Source organism: Anthonomus grandis, chromosome 4 (assembly GCF_022605725.1).
Source record: "Anthonomus grandis grandis chromosome 4, icAntGran1.3, whole genome shotgun sequence".
Classification (NCBI taxonomy): domain Eukaryota; kingdom Metazoa; phylum Arthropoda; class Insecta; order Coleoptera; family Curculionidae; genus Anthonomus; species Anthonomus grandis.
In genome coordinates this window covers 39,925,575-39,947,446 of record NC_065549.1, presented here as the reverse complement: position 1 = coordinate 39,947,446, position 21,872 = coordinate 39,925,575, and the positions used below count along the sequence as shown (strand labels likewise).

General features: G+C 35.4%; 1 pseudogene; it reads left to right on the top strand.

The window, feature by feature from the left end:
* The first annotated feature begins 18,304 nt into the window (after positions 1-18,304).
* Positions 18,305-20,330, top strand: LOC126735687 (arginine kinase-like; annotated as a pseudogene).
* Positions 20,331-21,872: the final 1,542 nt, after the last annotated feature.

Below are 21,872 nucleotides of genomic sequence, written 5' to 3'. Positions count from 1 at the left end.
AAATCAGGCTGCACTTCCTTTGTGTCGCAGACCTCATAGAAATTTTCTCTTCTTCTAATAAGAAGTAACTATTCGTATTTAAGGCACCTGCGATAATTGACTCACAGAGCTTTGTGAGCCACATCGCAGGAAGTAAGACTCGAAGCTTGCAATATAAACTATCGGTAGAACCCAAACCCAAAATCTAGCCTATAAAGATCCTAATTAAGAAATTGATTAGCTTGGATTATATCAGTAATTTGAATGAAAAATATCACTGTCATCTGCACAGCATTGGCGTTTGCAGTGACGATTTTTTTTGTTAGTTATGAAAAAATTTTAAAACGAACTTATGGGTTCCATCTGTATCATGTGCAGCGCGTTCAGACTCTCGAAGCAAGAGTAGATTTTTGTCGTGTAAGATGTTGAGAAGGATGCGAGATGGAAATTGGTTTAAAAATATCTTGTGGGGCGACGAATCAACCTGCCGCAAAGATGGATTTTTGAATCTCCATAATTTACATAGCTGGCAATTGGAAAATTCACATATTAATAGAGAAGATAAATCGCAATACCAATTTAAAATCAATTTGTGGACAGGGATTATTAATGGTGAAATGATAGGACCGTTTGAGTTGCCGCAAAATCTCAATGCTGAATATTATCTCCATTTTTTGCAAAATATTCTCCCCATCCTTTTGGAAAATGTTACTTTAGACATTCGCAGAAATATGTGGCTGCAACGCGACGGATGCACTACGGTGTACAAGTTACAAATTTTTTAAATGAATCCTACCCTAACCGATGGATCGGACGTCTAGGACCTATACTGTGGCCCCCACGGTCACCTGACCTAAATCCTCTTGATTTTTTTTATTGGAGATGCCTCCAAGAAATTGTATACAGGAGACCCATACAAAACATTGAAAATCTGCGCGAGCGCATCCAAACTGCTGCTCAAGAGATAAATAGACCTGGCCACGCTCAACGGATTAAGCGATCCTTTATAAGAAGTTGTAGGGCGTGTATAGCAGCAGGTGGTGGCCTTTTTGAACACCTTTTGTAAAATTGCAAAACACAAATAAACCGAATTAATTTACATCGAAAACAAAAAAGATTTTTTTTTTAACAAAATAGTTCTTTCGGCATTAAAACAACAATTTTTTTTATTGAGGTTAACAAAAAATTCAAAAAGTTTTTGTCTTTAATACGGAATGGGATAAATAAGTTTTTACGCTAATGGGCACCAAGATTCTATTATTATTTTATTGCGTCATAGGACAAACTTTTTGAAAAGAAAAAAAAATCCGATATTGCAATTTTGAAAATTTTTCTTGTGAAAAATATTTGCATAACTGAAAAATTTTAATACGCATCATAAAGCGCATCTATCGGCAAATATTATCCAACCGAAGAAATTGTGATTTTTTTTTCATTTAGTGACACACCATAAAAAAACTGATTACAGGTAGGTATTTCTTAAAATTTCGCAAAAATCAAAATATCTCGAAAACCGTAACACATTCGTCAGAGCTATGTTGGATTATTCTGATTGGAAATAGTCCAATCTATTAGGAGTTCTTATTTGGACCACTATTTACGGGACACCCTGTATATACACTATATACTTTAAGAATCGTTGACGAAATTCCATTCAGTATTACTTTTTCCTCCCGATTGGTTGAAAAGGACGATATCAAAACTATAGCAGAATTATAATGCTACGGTATTGGCCCTTTAGGATTTCATGACATGTCAATTGACATGTCAAAAGCCTTGGTAAAATCCAAATGAATCAATACTGCAGCACTATTATTATCAGAAGCTTTATTAATATTAAGCATTACTTGAGATAATGCGGTTTGACAGCTTTAACCCATACGAAAGCCTGATTGATTTCTGGAATCAAGTTCTTGTTACTGACGTTGCAAAAAAATAGCAAAATGTGTAGCTGTTGCGTCGTTAAAGCGAGAGTTTGCTAGACAGCTGGACTTTTCGAAGATGTATAGAGGTATCTGGCCTCCATCAGACAAGGTAAGACATAGAGGTATATGTCTTACCTTGTCTGATGGAGCCTATCTGACCAAATTATTACATTTGAGTAGGCGCAAAGTTTGACTAGTGGCTGGTCTTTTAACGGAATATTGGCATTTAATACACATTTCATTCATCCTAGATATTGTGGACATCTACTACAGCTATTAAACGTAATCGGGAGTATCGAGCATTTATACGCACTTGGCTCAAATATTTGAGGAAGTTTTTGGTATTAGGGTAGCAAGATTTCGAATATACAAAAAAAATTCAGGGAAGGTGCAAACAACAGTATGGATTGTTAAGGCAGCATCTGTTCTGCACAACTGGGTCCTTAAGACCTTTATTAGTTTATATTTTTCCAGAGTATGTGTTGATTCGGTTCCGTGGCAATGGAAAATGTTATAAAGTCGTTTAGTTTATTTTAAATAGTTTTTATAATATTTAGAAATATAACTTCACCCAAAAAAATATGTAACTAACAATATATACAGGGTGTCAATTTGAAAACTTCTCACCCCTATTATCTCGAAACGGGTTGGGTTTTTATAAAATCGCTAGGACACGTCGATTTTATTATCGAGGGGGAACAATTTTTATGCAGAAATCACTTCGCCTCTTTCAACCCCCTACCCCCAGAACCTCCCTCTCAAAAATCTTAAATGGCAATAGGGGTTGAGTGATACCTCATTTGAAAGAACTTTTTATTCTCTACATTTTGGCACCTTATTTTTTAAATTTGAGTGCTGCGTTGCCAAGTTAGGGTTATTTAAACATTATTAAATTACTTATTATTAAACATTATTCCTGTAAGTGTTTTAATTACGTTAAAGCTATGATTTGCATTGAAACATGTTATTTAGGTTAATATTACATTGAAACATGTCATTTAGGTTAATATTATTTTTACTAAACATTTGCATAGCCGTTACAATTATGGTCTTTACAAAAGCACGCCTAAAATTTATTTTATTAGCACATCTACTTTAAGAGGTGTTCAAAGTGTTCTCCATTGTTCTCCAAACAAAAATAAAGTCTATTCTCAAATTCTTCCCGAACATTCTGAAATACCTCTTCTGAAATAGCCCTACTTGCCTCTGTAATTCTTCTTTCTTTTTAAATCTTCGATATCATCAGGCTGAGTTTTGTAAACAACCGATTTTATGTGCCCCCATAAAAAAAATCTAACGGCGTTAAGTCTGGTGACCTAGCAGGCCATTCTATCGGTCCCCTTCTACCAATCCATTGGTTAGGGAATCTGTTATTCAACCACTCCCGCACTGGCCGAAAATAATGCGGCGTAGCTCCATCTTGCTGAAAGTGTAGTTCGTTTTCTTGCAAAATGTTACCAACTTGATTTTCCAGTTCAGTTGTTATCAAAGGATCAATTACCTCTTCAAGTAGGTGTAAGTAGAGCTCTCCAGTTAAGTTTTGTTCAATAAACAACGGTCCTATAACAGCATTTCCAAGAATACCGGCCCAAACATTAATTTTTTGTGGCCGCTGTGTAGCACCCTCTCTGAATGATTGAGGATTGTCCTCACTCCAGTATCGACAATTCTGTCTATTGACATGGCCGTTTAGGAAAAAGGTACATTCATCACTGAAGCAAATGTTGCTTACCACAATTGCACGAGTGTTTATTAAGTTGGACATAATTTCGCAAAACTCTATTCTCCTATCAAAATCGTCCTCATGAAGTTCCTGTAAAATTTGCATCTTGTACGGATGATATTTATGTAACTGTAATGCTCGTCGTACAGTTTCATGTGACATTCCAGTTAGACGTGCTACTGTACGGAGAGAATTGGTGGGTTCTGCAACGAATGTTCCCAAAATCTCTACTTGAGCATCTTCGTTTAAAACACGCCGACTTGCCCTTTTTTTGTTTCCAACTGAACCCGTTTCATTAAATTTAGCTACTACGTCCAAAAGGTATCTGTGACTTACATTACAATTAGGATTTCTATTATTAAAAACTTCTGCCGTTCTTCTTGCGCATCTTCCTTGCTCGCCATAAATTAAAATCATTTCAATTCTTTGCCTAAGCGTGTATACCATAGTAACTAACAATAACACACAAATTATCGAAATAAATTTTAACTGATTTAAATACCTAGTGACATTGACTGGTAGGAAAGTTCACTAAATACTATTTTAAATTTCGGATCATATCATCGAACTGTATTGAGACGAATTCCATTTCAAACGAAAATAAACAAAAAAGAAAAAAAATTAAATGTTTATCTTTCATGATCAAAAGAATTTGTCGGATTGATAAACACTTTCAGTGAGAAATGCACCGGTTCGCTTTATGGTCAAACACGTTCCAATAGAAATCATAGCTTCAACGTATTTAAAACACTTACAGGAATAATGTTTAATAATAAGTAATTTAACAATGTTTAAATAACCCTAACTTGGCAACGCAGCACTCAAATTTAAAAAATAAGGTGCCAAAATGTAGAGAATAAAAAGTTCTTTTAAATGAGGTATCACTCAACCCCTATTGCCATTTAAGATTTTTGAGAGGGAGGTTCTGGGGGGTAGGGGGTTGAAAGAGGCAAAGTAATTTCTGCATAAAAATTGTTCCCCCTCGATAATAAAATCGAAAGCGATTTTATAAAAACCTAACCCGTTTCGAGATAATAGGCGTGGGAAGTTTTCAAATTGACACCCTGTATAATAAATTTCTAAAAAACAACAAGATAAAAAATAATTATTCCTTACCAAGTCTAAGTGTCTTTCTCTAGGAATAGAAACATTTCTCAAAAATGTATCAGCCTCTGTTCCTGTACCACTTTTATTGGCTTTTAACATTTTATTCCGTTCAACGTTGTGCGTGGTTCGGATACTTTTAATTTTATTTTTTTACATCGGTAATAATTAAATCTTCTATTTTCATTCCGGAACATAAATTTTCATAATTTTTTGCCAGCAATAATACATTTTTTTAATCGTCAATTTTATTTTTGCAAGTGCACTCCTCCTTCTGGTATAATTCCAAAAATTTTGCGATATAGTCATCCCTCCATTTAAAGTTAGACATTTTTAACATAAAATATAAATTTCTGTCTCTTAAGAGAGCAAAAAAATAAACAGAATAACACGAGAGCAAAACATAACCTCTAAACAATCACAACGGTCTTTCAGTGCGATTAAACACTATAGTTCGTATGGTCAACCACTCTTCAATTTAATTAAATCAGTCGCATAGAACCACGATAAGTGAAAATATATTTCACTTTTATTGAAACGCAAATCAATAAAGCAATATGGATCACATTAGACTATTTCACTTCAATGGCATAGATTCAATAATATTGACTAGTGAGAATCCACCCTAATTTCGGCTTTCAACGCTTTGATGGTTGCAGGCTTATTGGCATAACTGCATGACTTCTGATTAACCACAACCAAAAGGTTAAAGGCGTTAAGTCCCAAAAGCATGAAAACGCAAGCAAAACCATAATCGGGAATTTCTAATTTATATTAATGATCTGTCAAGCTTTCCGAATGATTCTAAACTTATTCTTTTTGCTGATGATAAAGTATCATCCCACAGATTCTCAGGTTCTGCATTATTTGGATGTGACACAAAAGAATGTATTGGATTGGTTTGTATCAAATCAACTTAGCCTTAACAGGTCCAAAACTCAAAATCTAAGCTTCACCTTTCGTTGAAGTAATCCAAGTCTATCCTGTGATGACTATTGGTTTGTTGTGTGAAACACGGTATGAGATGAGATATAAGATGAGACAACGTCTTCCTGAAACCACATGTCGTCAAGATCAATAGCTTCCAAATGAGGCACATGAAACTGTGTTACACGATAACGGTCACTATTCACCATTACTAAATTAACTTCTTTGTTTTTGAAGAAAAACGGTCCAATTATTCCTCTAGACCATAATGCACACCATACCGTGACACGTTGTGGATGCATTGCTTTCTGATGAATCATTCGTGGATATTTTAAGCTCCAAATGCAACACTTTGTCTATTAACGAAGCCACTGAGATGAAAATGCGCTTCCTTACTGAAAATGCTTAAGGATCCAATTGGTGAATTCTCTTCACTATCTGCTGGCAGATAGTGAAGATAGTAGGTTACGAAGATTAGAATTCGCTGAAGAGCGTCTGTTGAAATCTCCAATTCTTGTGTTCCATGACGAATTAACGCCTCTGGCCTTTCTGTCAAACTCTCGTGATGTTTTGCTCTGAACGATCTCTATGAGCTCATATCGTATATCACATCACTAACCGAATCAGAACTTTCGAACTTTTTGAATCTTCTTCTCACACTAACTTCCATCTGTGAACTTTCGATCTGTCACGTCTAGTGGCGAAGCGTACGAGTAGACAAGGTAGACGCTGTCTACCCAAAATTATCCAGTTATTTGTCATTAATTTATCACGTATATATTTCATGTAATTGTTGATTTAAAATTTAAAAAAAAATTAACACAGAACGTAGTCGCTCTCCTTACTATTATTATACACGTTCGGCGGTTGAAAAATTTCGAATATGATTTTTGTGTAATGTGTAAGAAGGAGACGGAGTAGAGCGAGAACAAACTTCGCTCCACCCTGGGCGGCTATCGCGTCGTCGGCGTCATTGCGCTTATCAGTCCGGTTGAAGTTCGGTTGCAATTCCTCGCATACCTATGTACGTGTTAGCAGATCATGTTTACAATTTACTTCAACCTTTGGTATGAAGACTGATACAGTAATAAAATAAAAATGGTTTTCACTGCTGATCAAAAGATTAATACCATTAAATGGTATTGTCATGCGGATAGTGCAGAAGAAGTTGTCGGCCGTTTTATATTTGCATATCCTGATCAGCAAGTCCCTACTGCTAAAACAATTTATAATATCTGGCATAAGTTTGAGCAGTCGGGATGTGTAAATCGGTGTGCAAAATATTCTAGTAGCGATCAGGAACCTCGTCGAACACCTGACGCTAGGATTGAAAAGGAGGTCAATGTGTGCTTTTGTGGAAGTAAGTGAACCTTGTTCTAGCTCCCAAATTTCTGAAGAACTTAATATTCCAAGTCGTACAGTGCGCGATATTTTGAAAAGAAATAAGTACAAAGCCTATAAAATTAAAAACACTCAAGAAATTTTTCCAGAAGATCAAATAAAATGCTTGGAGTTTTATGAAACCTTAAGAAAAAAAATTGATCAAAATGACGACTTCACAAATAATATTTTATTTACAAACGAGTCATCTTTTTCTCTTCTAGGTCGACATAATTCTTCAGTCGTGAGATATTGGTCTCGGAAAAATCTATATTTGAGTGTACAATTACGAATTCAATACCCACAAAAGGTAAATGTGGGCTGGTATTTTAGCCAATCACATTGTAGGGCCTTTTTTTTATTGATGGTACCTTAAACTCTGAGAAATATTTACTTTTATTGCAACAACATATTATACCCGCTGTACGAAACTTGGATGTTAATTTTGAGGAAATTTGGTTTCAACAAGACGGATGTCCCGCTCACAACGCTAGACGAGTGCAGGACTATTTAACAAACACTTTTCCTGAACGGCTTATTTCCACAAGAGGTACCATACCATGGCCCCCGCGATCTCCTGATCTGACGCCTTGCGACTACTTCTTATGGGGCTATTTGACGGAAATTCTTTACCAACACCAACATGAAAGAGCCGTTAATTTGGACGAATTGCGACTTAGAATTATTAATATTTCTAGGTCCATTACACCTGAAATGTTAGCTAATGTACGTAGAGAATTTTACGACAGGTTGGGATACTGTGAAGCCCAACAAGGAGGTGTATTTGAACACCTTATTAAATAATCCAATTAATTAGAATTATTATTTTATTTAAGAGTTATTTTTCATTTTATTTTAGAATATTGCATTTAATTTTCACCAAAGGTTTTTAAGATTTGCATATTAAAGTTGTTTTTTTGGCGATTATGAGCACGTTAAAAAACAACATAAATTTTTATCTTTCGTGTGCGCGTAAAATTCCAATACTTGATTCGAGGCTAACCTACCCATCTCCAAGTGCTTGCTAAACATCACTGCAGAGACAACCAAAGAGACGCGCAACTATGCGCTAATAAAATATCCGATTATTTTCCATCTTTGTCTCTCTTCGTGAAAGATGAACGTAGATGGCGCAGATAGCGTTTGCCGCCATAATTCAAACTTTAGCTATTAAGCATTTAATGAATTATTTCAATTAAAATCAGCCGTTATGTCTCAGAAGTCAGAACATTATAATTATGTTCTGAGACAGAACGGCTGATTTTAATTAAATAAAATAAAAAGTTAATGATATGTTTTTAATTGCTCAGAACGATGGCAGACTTCAATTAAAACAATGCAATTTAATAACATTTAAATTAAGGAACTAAATAAACTAAATATAATTCTGAAACGTTATGTATTGTATTTTCAGTACATGGTATAACTAACTATAAGATGTGCATGCATTTTCTTAATTATTTTCATAATTTATAATTTAAGACGGTAAGAGTAACATGCATATACATAAATGCAATTAAAATACAGAAAGATTTTAATTATCACAGTACTATAATAATATTCCAAAAAATAAATCCTATGGTGTAACACTCCATGGAATACCTATTTTAACTACAGCCTTGACAATTACCTTAATGAACATATTTCTGTTCCTAACACAAGTCAAAACACTGAAATCTGTATCCTACAAAAAACTACAACTACTAACTACTGTAACCAAGTTCACCTAAATCCGGTAGGTAATAAAATACGTAAAATTTAAGCACTCATCCAAAATCTCAACTAATGATGTAAAACAAAACAAAATTAATCAGCAGCAACAACTATTCAGCCATATTGAAATTCACGTGTTCATGTTGAGCAAGGATTGCACTGTTGCCGTACTTAATTATAATTTTAGAAATACTAGAGAATTGGACACAAGCTATCCCGTATTTTTGCATTCATTTAGACGGAGATGGAAGAATGTTTTCTCTTCACTGCTCTGATAATTAAATACATTTAGCATTGCGAAAAATTAGTATTGTGGAGCCACCTTAGCTCACCTTTTATAAAGGAAGAGAGAGACAACGAAATACAATATATACAGATTAAAGAGAACAACAACAATAGGATAAAAATTTCTATATAGTTGCACGTCTCTTTGGTTGTCTCTGATCACTGCCAGCAAGCCGAAATTAAATTCACATTGCGAGCGGCACGGAGAATCGGCGTCGCTATCGGTGGGAGGTTACCGATTCAGTCGTTCTCTGTCTACTCTCTATCTATTAGGTCTAATACATTAAAACTCAATCCGTAAAAATTCAATTCGCCAAACGTATATAGTATCTAAACATGATTAATCTAAAGGCGCGCCCCGCCTACCGCACCGATTAAAATAAAACCATGCATGTAAATGCAGGGCTGACACGCAATTAATGTATACGAGCCCCAGGAAGACACATTGATATTTGTCTTCCGAAATTCGGAGCATCTAATCGAACCAAATACGCATCAAGCAGGCGACACAGGTCTGGCCACATCAGCATTCATTGAACATGTTTCTTCAACTTTTTAGTGCTGCCTACCCTCCGCTGGCAGTCACGTGATCTCCTCGGTGGCACTAGCCAGCCAATGTGATCTACTAGTAGCATGATAGTGTCTAGTTTGCAAGTAGTGTTGGTTTCGTTAACTGTATTTTCTATTAATTTTTTCTGTTAACAATGAATATGGTCGACAGTAACAAGTGGTCGGGTAAAGGCATAATTACCTTCCTAGATATATTCCGAAATTATCCTTGTCTGTGGGACGCTTCGTATGCAGACTATATCAACAGAAATACCAAAGACTCAGCATATAAGGAGATATTGCAGAAACTTGAAGAACGAGGACTGAAAGCAGATACTAGTTAGTTGGTGTCTTTTTTCTGGATAAGCGGAGTAACTAACTCTAATAGCTCTTTAAATGAGGAACTGACACTTTTAAAATGTTTGCATATGATGATGGATCTTCCAATTCTAGTTTCTTAAAAAGTCTTGCTGATGCCTCCAGATCGTTTCTTCTTAATATCCAGGATCTAACCCACCATCGCCTTTTCTTTCGTTTCAACATCTGTTCACACAACTCTAACTCCAATATTTAACACACGTCTTAGAACTTCACGACTCACACCAATAGATGACATGGTATACACAACACATTATACATAATGTTTTTAAGTCATCAACAGAAACTGTATTAACAGCTAGTTAATCTAATGTGAACCCTTCAGATCCGCTGGCTGATGAAGATATTTATCAGCGGCTGGTTAGAAGCAGCTGCTAAACAGCCTAATCTGACCGCGGCTTTACGTCTGCGAAATTTACTCGCAGGAAAGACATTCGAGCTTTTGTCTGTCGAAGTCGACCAGCTATTTTATTATGCTGTTGAGGGTTATTGTTTACGGACACGCTTGATCTGGTCGGCCGCAATACATCTTCAGTTTTGTTTCGTTTTGATGAATCTGCATTTGGTATTTAGTGGGGGCCCGTGCTATAGTAATTTAATAATTAGTATTTTTATTTTTGTGTGTATAGAAAAGGTTTTTTTAGTAGATATTTTAGTGGTTATTTATGAACGACTGTTCGATATTGGCAATTGTATTTTTGTTGAGTTTTTATTTGTCTTTAATTAGTTTTAAAATTAATTAAAATAGATTTTATGAAGTTATGGTTATACCTATGTTGTGTTTTATGTAAGTTGTATTTATTTTTATGCTATGTATTATTATTTTTTTCTTTTTTATATCACTGAATAATTTTTCTCTTTGAGTTCATATTTTATGCGCTTTCATTCCTTATTTCATTAAAGTGAATAATATTGAATACTCTTTTTTTTTTAATTGCCGATTTTTATTGTTTGTCTACCCTTGAAAAAAAAATTCACGCTTTGCCACTGGTCACGTCAGAATCATATGACATTATGACTGTCAATTATGGCGCGCAATTTTAAGTTCTTATTGAAACAACCTTTCCTTTAGTTTATATTTTTTTCTTAAATATACAACATTTATTATTCTTGCGACATATCCTCTTATTATGACTTATATATCTTCTTATTAGGACTACTCCTATTAGACAATAAAATTTTTAAATTACGAATTATTAAAAAGTTTCGAAATATGTATCGGTGGAGCCACCTAAATATTACACTTCGAAAATGCAATTAATGTATCTAGAGCCGAAAAGGTAAACTATTCGTAACTACAAACAAACTATCCTCTCTTATTTCCTACATGAGTAATAGAAATATTAGAAGTAACTGTTTTATCAAACTGTTACCTATAATACTACTGCGGCTGTTACCTGTAAAATTCAACATTATATTTTTTTCTGTTTTGAAATATCGGAAATAATAAAATAAATCTTAAACCATGCAATTTGTTTCTAACCCATTTTAAATCTACATATAAGAAATATTACGTAATAATACTAGTGTTAACTTCAACAAAATTATACACTTTTAAACGATATATCCCCCTGTCCCGACAGGAACTTTTCGTTTTGTGCCTTTGCTGCTGATTTCAGCAATTGTCCTCTATAGCAATTACGAGTTACAGCGTGCCCGGAAAAGATTTTTATCTGCAAAGAGGGTTCGGGCTATTAGAAGGAACAATTGACGATAAATGTCGTCACCCATCAATCAGAGGGTCGGTCTTGGAACGCGCCAAATTAAAAGGGCAGGAGGCAATTGAAGATAGCTATGGGTGTAGTAGACCTTTTTGGTTTTTATTTTTTTCCGTGTTCTCGTTTGTTTCGAGTGTTGGATTTAAGGGCATTTGAAATTGTTTAAGAGGTATTAAAACAGAGGAACAATGCAGGATGTAGCTCTTATATATTTTAACTCGATGATGGTTAATATTTTAGGAGATAACTTCCGACCAGTATTATTGTTGTCGATCCTCTCAAGAATGGTTGGGAAATACATGATTAAACAGATAGCTGACTACTTATATAGGGTGTTTCAGAACTATGGGATCAAATTTCTGGGGGTTGTTCAGTGCAACAGAAGAATCCATTTGAGTATAGGAACCCATGTTCGGAAATGCGTCACTACGCCACTACGGCCCTAAGACGCGTTAAAATTTGTAAATAACATTAATTACCTAAATAGGATCTGCTGCATTTATTTTTGCCTTTTGTACATGATACCATAACAACAATTGTTTAAAATCAATTATCAATGTCAATTTTACTTACAATTCTTAAGCATTTATTGCTTATGGAAAACTTTACCAATCAAGAATTGGCGGATATGCATTTTGCATACGGAGCAACAAACTGCAATGCACGAGCAGCATAGCGGTTGTATCATGAACGTTATCCCGAACGACAGCATCCTGGACACAAAAAGTTTATTGCGGTTCATCGGCGGCTCGCTGAGACAGGCATGTTTAAGACCAAGATGCATGATACTGGTGTTGCTCGAACCGTAAGAACGGTCGAATTTGAAGAAGAGTTGCTTCAGCGAGTTGCCGATGAACCATCAAATAGCACACGTGTCGCTAAGAATATGAATACGAGTAATGCTTCTGTCTGGCGGGTACTACACGAGCAACAACTCCATCCTTACCACTTCCAGAAAGTTCAAGGTATGACTGCAGCCGATTATCATCCTAGAGTTCAAATTTGTCGATGGCTTCTGGATCACATTATTGCACAACCAAATTTTTTACGATATGTTTTGTGGACCGATGAAGCCTCCTTCACAAAAGACGGTATTTTTAATAGTAGGAATAGCCATGTTTGGGACGAAGAACATCCTTATGCAATTTTTCCAAGAAAACATCAGAATCGTTGGTCTGTCAACGCACATAGGGGTATTTCATTAATCTATGCGGCCAAAATTATTTTTTTGTTTTTATCTATGCCAAAGGATATTTTAAAGTAAATAACATCTTATTTTAATAAGTCAAGTATATTTAATATAAGAAAATTAATAATAATAAAATTAATAATGATAAAAAACTAACATTCGTCAAATAAAATATCATCTTCGCTGTCTGATGGATCTGCAGTAGTTACGCTGTCTGGAGGACTGGCAGGCATCAGAAGTGTTATGGTTTCTGGTAGAAAAGATCCCAATTTTCTTCTGTTTACTTTCCTTATGCGACTTAATACCGGATCGGAACTTAAAAGAAGCCGATTAAAAATGTCCCTGTTGCAGTCCTTCCTGGAGAATTTTCGGGCAAAATAATAATAATAATAATAATAAATCGTCTTTTATTAATCATGCATATACATTACACAGATCTAAATGTTTTATAGGTATATACATATAAGATTAAGGTTAAAGAATACAAATGGCGAAGTTTAGCCTTAGGCTACTCTTACACTTAACCATCCCTATTCTAAATCAAAAAAGAAGTGAAAAGTAAACATAATTCATAATGACACTAAGTATTTTGTAAATTTAACAAATAAGTTTTAAACTGAGACCTAAAGCCGTTTAAACTAATATCTCTTAAATAGGGATCTAAGGAGTTATATAAAGATACTGCATTATAGGTAAAACCTCTTTGAAAGAGTGCTGAATGATGTTGTGGCATAGTAAAGTGATTTCCATAACGAAGTTCACGGTTATGAATAAATGTTCGAAATACTAACTTTTCCCTCAAATATACAGGAATATTTGATATTAACAACCTCATTAGAAAAGTAGCAAAATGATGCTTTACCACACCCGACATATTTAACCAATTTAATTGTTTAAATTCTGCTGAGACATGATCATATCTCCTCAGACCAAATATGAAGCGACAACAGTTATTTTGCACAACTTGCAATCTATTTTTTGTCACTAAATCTAAACAGGGGTAGTACACTATATTACAATAATAAAAAATTGGCAAAACCAGAGATTCACAGAGTTTTTTCCTAATATTAAAGTCTAAGATAAATCTGTTGGCATAGAGAACTTTCATTTTTACATAACTTTTTTGAAGTAACTTATTCACATGATCTCTGAACCTTAAATCAGTACTAATGATAAGCCTCAAGTTCTTCGCATTTTTAGAAAATCTCAAAGTTGTGTCGCCCAGTTTCAGGTGCAACCTACCTTCTAGCAGTTTTCTTCGCTTTTCTGCACAAAAGAGAAGTACCTCTGTTTTTTCAGGATTTATCTTTAAGTTATGTTCTCTTGAGTAATCATTGATGGATTTTAGATCGTCATTGAGAGATGCTTCAGCTTCTGCTGGTTTATTGGGGTCAAAATAATGCAAAACCTGTTTATCATCTGCATATGACTGTGAATCTGAATTTTTGATTACCTGGAAAATGTCAAAAATGTATATTAGAAATAAAAGTGGTCCAATTATAGATCCTTGTGGTACACCAGATATCACAGTCTCAGCAGAAGAAAACTTGTTACCAATTTGTACGCGCTGTTGTCTATCTGTCAGGTAGCACCTGAAAAAGGAGACAGAGCATTCGTCAAAGCCCAGATATTTTAGTTTAGCACACAGTAAATCATGGTCTATCAGATCAAAAGCTTTAGAGTAGTCCAGGGAGACTAGGACAACCGCAATATTTTTGTCTAATGCCCTTATTATGTTGTCAGTTAAGTTCAGAAGAGCAGTAGTAGTACTATGTCCAGACCTAAAGCCTGACTGATGAACTGGGAGCAAATTATTAAGATTTAGGTAATTTAATACTTGTGTGTGAACAGTTCTTTCAAGAATTTTAGATAGGACAGGCAACAGGCTTATGGGACGAAGTTCATTCACAGCAGTTACTTTTCTGGTCTTAGGAACAGGAAGAATTATGGACTTTTTCCAGTCCTCTGGAAAATACCCAGCTTCTAGGCAAGAATTAACAATATGTGTCAAATGAGGTAGGATAGCAGGAAGGCTAAGCTTTATCATAAAAAGTGTCAAATTGTCATGACCAGAAGCATTGGACTTAATGGAATAAATTTTTTTTTTCACTGAACTGGAATCTATCATATTAAATTGAAAGTGCAAGTTGTTCTTAAGTTTATTTGTGTTATAGAAATGTATTTTTTGGTCACATTTATTTGATTTTTTAAATACACTCAAAAAGTAGTCATTTGCACTATCAGGATTAACAGAGTCAAGTGGAAATTCACTATTAGAAGTTTTTGAGCTTACATTTACATTCATATTTTTAAGATTTTTCCAGAGTAACTTACTATTTTTTTGTTGTTCCAAAAAACTTAAATAGCCCTTTTTTTCCCTTCGAATAGAAGCAAGTGCAAAGTTTCGAGCCCGCTTATAAGCTTCAAAATCAGCTAATGACTTTGATTTTTTATATTTTAAGTTAGCCTTATCACGTTCCTTTAATATGGCCTCTAGAGCTGGTGTAAGCCAAGGTGCTGGGGGTTTATTAACGCGGACGGTCTTTATTGGTACATGTTTGTCAAATAATTTTATTAGGTTCTGTGTCAGAAATTGTACTTTGTCATCTATATTTGGAAAATAATATATGTTATCCCAGGGTATTTGTAAAAGCTCTGTATTAAAAAAGTTTTCATTAAAATGTTTGTAACTGCGGAATGATATTATTTTCCGGACTCTTTTAAGATTTGGTAAGCGTATATTACAAAATGCCAACTTATGGTCACTTATCCCGATAGCAGAGATGGTGCCAACATCCATAACAGCATCTGCATCACTAAAAAATATAGGATCTAGTAATGTTGATACTCTATCAGTGACCCTTGTAGCCTCATCAATGGTCTGAGTGAAACCAAAAACATCAAACACGTCGGATATTGGATTATTGCTGTTAAAAAAATTAATATTTAAATCCCCTAGAACCGTTACATAGTCGGAGGTTGATATTATTTCTGGTAGAATATTGTCGAGTGCATTTGCACAAGCCCCAATATTATTCATAGTACGATATATGACCCCAGCAGTAATAAAGACCCTGTTTATATTAATTTTTAGCCACATATTTTCAAAACCATCTATATCTGTACCTATATTAAGGTTAAGAATCTCAGCCTTTAAGTGAGATTTAACAAAAAACAAAAAATCTTGACGGTATGCTCGGAAATGTTTATTTCGGGCATCTGCAGCCTCTTCGGAGAGCTGTCCAATGGGCAATAATGCATTTTTTATTATAACTGCACCATGAATAAGTACTTTATGCATAGTTGGACTCATTGGGTGCCAAGGGTACAAACTAACATATAACCTAGCAGTTTCCAATGCATATATGTTGTATTTTTCATTATTAGTTATATAACCATTTGAAATTACTTCCAAAATTACTTTTAGTCTATAGATTAGCTCATAGCTAATGCCAGTTATTTCTGATGACAGTCCTTCTGAGTCTTCGAAAAACCTCCTGTTCGTGTTGCCGTCATTTGTATTGCCGAAATTAGCCTTTGGCATATCCACTAAGAGTCCAGTTTCTCGGCGAAATCTTTCCTGAATTTCCAGCTTTCTCTCCTTTTCCATACTTTTTTCTGTTTCGGTCTTTCGTTCTCTGTATTTTTTCACCGGCAAGTTATATGCCAAGTGGAGGATAGTTTCGAAAAAGCGAATTCTCGCATGTAAAATTGAGAGTCCAAACTCTAAAGCTTTAGAGCAGACTGGCTTTTCTAGATTTAACTGGTTAAATTCTTTGGAGGTTGCACCACATATATAGGCACTTGCTGGTTGATTTAGTGCCTGTAGCTGCATTGCAGACGTTTCCATCCACCATTGTCATGATAAAGACATGCCTAACTAACAATTCTTTTTCTTGTAAATTAACACGTGTTGGTTGAAGTCCCTGTATAGACTTATTTATATACTCAATTTCTTCCTGCGTAACATCTGTACTTTCTTTTACGAATCGAAACCTTATTGGTCTACAGTACCTGGGAGATGAGGGAGTAGGATTTTCCCAGACTATATTTTTACCTTCTTTACCACAAACTAGTCTTAGAGGTACAAAACAGCTTTGAAATATGTTAGCGTCTGAGTCGGCGTCATTTTCAAATTTTTGTTTGAATTGACATTGTTGTGAGCCATCATAGCCCCATTTGCAAATAACCTTTAAACTGTCTTTTTCTTCCTCTCTCAGCGTTATTAGGACTTCGTTCAGGTAGGTAGATAAACGCATTACGGTGAGATCAACCAAAGCTTGCAAATTACTTTCGGCACTGGTATTGGTTACGTTGCATTCTTCTGTTGGTGGGTAACATTTTTGTTTTTCTTTTTGTAAAAGACTGTAACAAGGAAAAAACTTTTTGTTCGTATTTCGGATTACCTCATATTGTCTTCGAGTTAAATCTGCTTCCACAAACATTGATAGCGCCTCCAATGGAGCAAGTTGGGTAGGCTCTTTGGTTTTTGTTTCTGAAAACGCCTTCTTATATTTCGTAGCACGTAACGGGCTACTTGTGGTTATTTCCTTTAGTATGTCGGAAGCATCGCGTTTTCCGCTTTTTCGCAACTCAACCTGAACAGCATGAATGATAACTTCCTTGGCTAATGAAGCCCGTATTTCTTCGGTTTTCCTTCTTTTAGTACTTTCACTTGATTCTTCAAACATCTTAGGTGGTCGGCCTGGCCTTTTTTGAATAACCACGGGAATTTCAATTTTAGTTCCTTCTAACCATGATTGATTGTATTTTAAAAACACATCTTCCTTCTTATGGGCCTTTACCCACCTTTGCTTCGTTTGTGATTTAAAACGTGCAAAACTGGCTTTAAAACTTTCAATTTGATCTTCTGTAAAATTGTCACAGGATAAAATTTGATCCTTCAAAGCATTTAGTTTTTCTTCCAAACTTGGTAGACCCAGGGCCTGCATACGGTCGAACATGTTTCTACGGGTCACTAGTTTTACTCCCGAGGGACCTTGGCAATCTATAACAAAAAAATGTTCGCCTGTTATTACTCTTACAATAACAGTGTTTTTATTTTATTTTTATTCAGATAAAAATAAATCAATTTAATGTGCCCTAGTAGTACTTATCCGCGCTTTTCCGCGACTAATTATAAAAACATTTACTTCTACAGGACTGAAACCTTTAATCGTAATAGAAATAATAGCTGGATCTAGGTGGAAAGTATATCAAATCCATTAGTAAGCAAAAATAATACCCAAAAAAATTTTCATAATACTTGTTACGGTTTAAATTTTATTAACTAAATAAAAATATTTTAGAACAATTTAAATTATATCGAAATTAGTGGATTCTTACCTGGTCTATCCAAATCCATCACTACCGCGTCCAAAATAAAGGCACAACTATTATTAATATTCACTGAAAGCGTAGCGAATTGAGAAAAATGCGAGAAACAAAAGTAACAGCACGAGCGACGGTCGACTTCAAACTAACGCTGGACGAATGGTGCGCACGGGAGAAAGGCGTGAAAGGTGGGGTGTTATTCTTGGATTAGTTGCTTATCCTATGCCGTCGTTTTTTTTACCTAGTTTGATAGTTAGTGAAAAACTAACTTTTGGCCGCGCAGATCTCGCAAATACCCGTATGTGCAACGTATGGGCAGGCAATTGGGCCATACCTTCTACCGGAACGGTTAACAGGACCTATTTATCTGCGTTTCTTGGAGGAAGTTCTCCCAGAACTCCTTGAAAATGTTCAACTAAACATTAGGCAGCAAATGTGGTTTTAGCATGATGGAGTGCCGGCTCACTTTGCTGTACAAGTACGCGAGTATTTGGCTCTGCGGTTTGGGCACCGTTGGATTGCCAGAGGTGGAGCAGTTTCTTGGCCTCCTAGGTCACCCAATTTAACGTCGCTCGATTTTTTCTTATGGGTACATGTAAAGTCTTTTTCTACGAAACTCCAGTAGAATCAGAGCTAGACTTAATTGGACGAATAACAGTCGAAGTAAGTCCGCCGAAATCATGTGCGGCGTTTAAATCTGTGCATTGAGGTTGGAGAAAGACATTTTTAACAATTGTCGTGATGGTATCATATACAAAAGGTAAAAATAAAAGCATCAGATCCTATTTAGGTAATTAATATTTTTTCTAAACTTAAACGCGTCTTGCGACCGTAGTGGCGTAGTGACACATTTCCGGACATGGGTTCCTATACTCAAATGAATTCTACTGTTGCACTGAACAACCCCTAGAAGTTTGATCCCATAGTTCTGAAACACCCTGTATGTTCAGTTCAGCTTTCGGTTGGGAAAGAGCACTGTTCTTCTGGTTTTTGATATGCTCACAACTATAATGAATGCATTTTTTATGCACCAAGAGTCTAGTAAATGCTTTATTATTTCTGGACTTCTCTGAGGCTTTTGATTGTGTCCCTCATACCTTACTGTTCTCTAAAGGTCATTGCTTCAATGGGAAGAAATTTAATGCAAATAAATAGAAAAAAAAAATGATGGTTGACGTCGCAGTTTAGGAAAAACTTGAAGGAGACTTCAAGGAACTTGAAGGTTCTGACTCTAAGTTTCTTTTGAAGAAAAACTTTACCAGGGAAATTTTTAAACACCTTAAAACCAAGAAAACTTCCTTCGGATCCTCCCCTTTTTGGACTGCATCCAATCAGGTAATGAAATTATTAATTCTGGATGTGGTATCTACTAAGCTACTGCTAATAAAGCTTACACACTATTTACTCCTTGTTTCAATCCTATCGTTGAAAACTATCATCAAGGATTCGGCAAGGTTCACAAATTTCCTAAGAACTGGAGTGCTTGCCAGCGTATTTGGAGACCTCGTCCTCACTAGCGAATATGGTATTTCTACCCGTGTAAGGTGTGAAGGTGCATGGAAGGATACCCATTCAATCTTTTTTTGACTGAACAATACAAGAAGTTTCGTCCCCTTTTTCTAAGCTCGAAAAAAAACTGAAGGAAAAAAGTTTAGCGAAAGCTAATCGACGCTCACTTCTTGTTCAAGGAAGATGACAGATTCTTGCAGGCTGGCAATGCTTGCTGCTTCTGACGAACTGGTGGTGGGACCTGTCACAATGACAAAAAAATATTCTTGGCTCTATGTAACGGGGAAGATCCTCTTTCTTGTCATGTTCGTGCCAATGCAAGAAGCGTACAGTCGTCTTGTAACTGCTATCGAGAAGCGCATTTCTTTCTCTCATAATGATAGGCCTGATTTTCTTACTTTCTGCCACACACTGTTCGTGCATCAGTATACATCAAAGAGCTGAAACTAGCCACTAACAAAGCTAAACTTAGAGAGATTGCTGCCAAATACAACTTGCAAGTCAGTGGTACTCGTAGTGAACATACCGAAGCCGAGTTTAACGTCCCTAAAGCACGAAGAAAGATCACAGACATGTTCCTGTACTTCTTTTCGAAACGGTTGTATTTCGGGATGTAGTGAATATAATCAAGGTGAATAGTGATGGTCCTATGTGCTTTCATTTTCTGGATAACTTTGATGAAAATACAGCTTCAAGGCTAGGGACCTTCGATGGCGTTCGTAGGGCTTTTAAACTACAGCCTTAATTTCCTGAATAACCTTACAACCTTCTTTTGCTCGCTTGTATTTTCGAAAAGTACGTATGGTTTGATGCGCCATGTTGACACTGGAATAAAACTAACCACTATTTAAGTGTGGCCAGATAGATAGATTTCCGACCGTTCTACTACCTATCCCTCCAAATCCATAATCCACACAATCGAATGGTTTTGACAGATCACACAATATATGTGCCTTGCCTCTCTGGAGTTCACACATCTGAAAATAGCATCTTAAGTTTTTTTAGAAGACTGAAATCCATCTTGACTTGGGGATAACACATTGATTTATTTTAGCAAGCCTTTCAAAAAACTTGATAGAGAGAATAGATGAAAGTGAGGAGATTGGCCAAAGGTATTGATAAGAAAAGTGATAAGAGCTTCACAAGCCAAATGACCCTACGAAATAACTTAAAAAAGAAAAGTTTTTCACTAGACTTGCAAGATTGCAAACCTTGCAGATCTATTGACAAGTCAACTTTAGGTTAACCAAAATCACAAAAGGACTGGAGAAAATTGGCAAATTAACGAGCTTAACTCATTAATGCTTAAAGATTTTCAGCAGATTAAAGGCTGATAGAGGATATACAAAAATTCAGGTAAAAAAGTAATAAAATCAAGTAACAGAGATCAAGAAGTAGTTTTAGGTCGTTAACGAGTAAAAAAAAAGTTGATTGTAGCACATGATGATTCTAAAACCTTTTCTAAACCTATATTAGGAAGAAGAATCTATTTGTGGAAACTGAAATAAATTGAAAGTTACAAAAGTGAATGAAAACTAACTTAAAGCCATGGAAATCGACTACTGGAGATGTGCAACAGGTAAATCAAGAATAGATAGAGTTAAGGATAAAACAAATTATCGGGGTTTCACCTGACGAAATAAGGAGTAAACAACTTATGTTGCATGGCCACGTACAGAGGATATCCGAAGAACGGCTCTCCAAGCAGTTATTAGAGTGAACACGTCAGGAAAAAAGCGAGGAAGACCAATGAAAACCTGGAAAAGGAGATAGACAGGAATATTAGGTTTAGGGAGCTGGGGGGCGACGTCTAGCAGGACCGCGATCAGTAGGGACTGAAAGTCATAAGAAAGAACGTAGTAAAAGAACATTTTTAATCAATAATTTAATTATTAGCTTAAGATAAGTGCCTGAAAATTGATCGCAAAGCTATTTTACTTGGATCAAGGTTCGAATCTGATGGACTAGGATTATTTAGAAGGCTTTCAAAAAAAAAGCTTAACATCAAAGTTCAATTCAAGTAAATAAATGTGCATTTATGTAAGAGTGTAACTAATATACTTATACGAGGTCTGGCTATTAAATAACAAGACTGGTTACGAAAAAGGGTTTTATTATAAAAACTATTATACATTCGAATGATCCCCTTTAATATACTC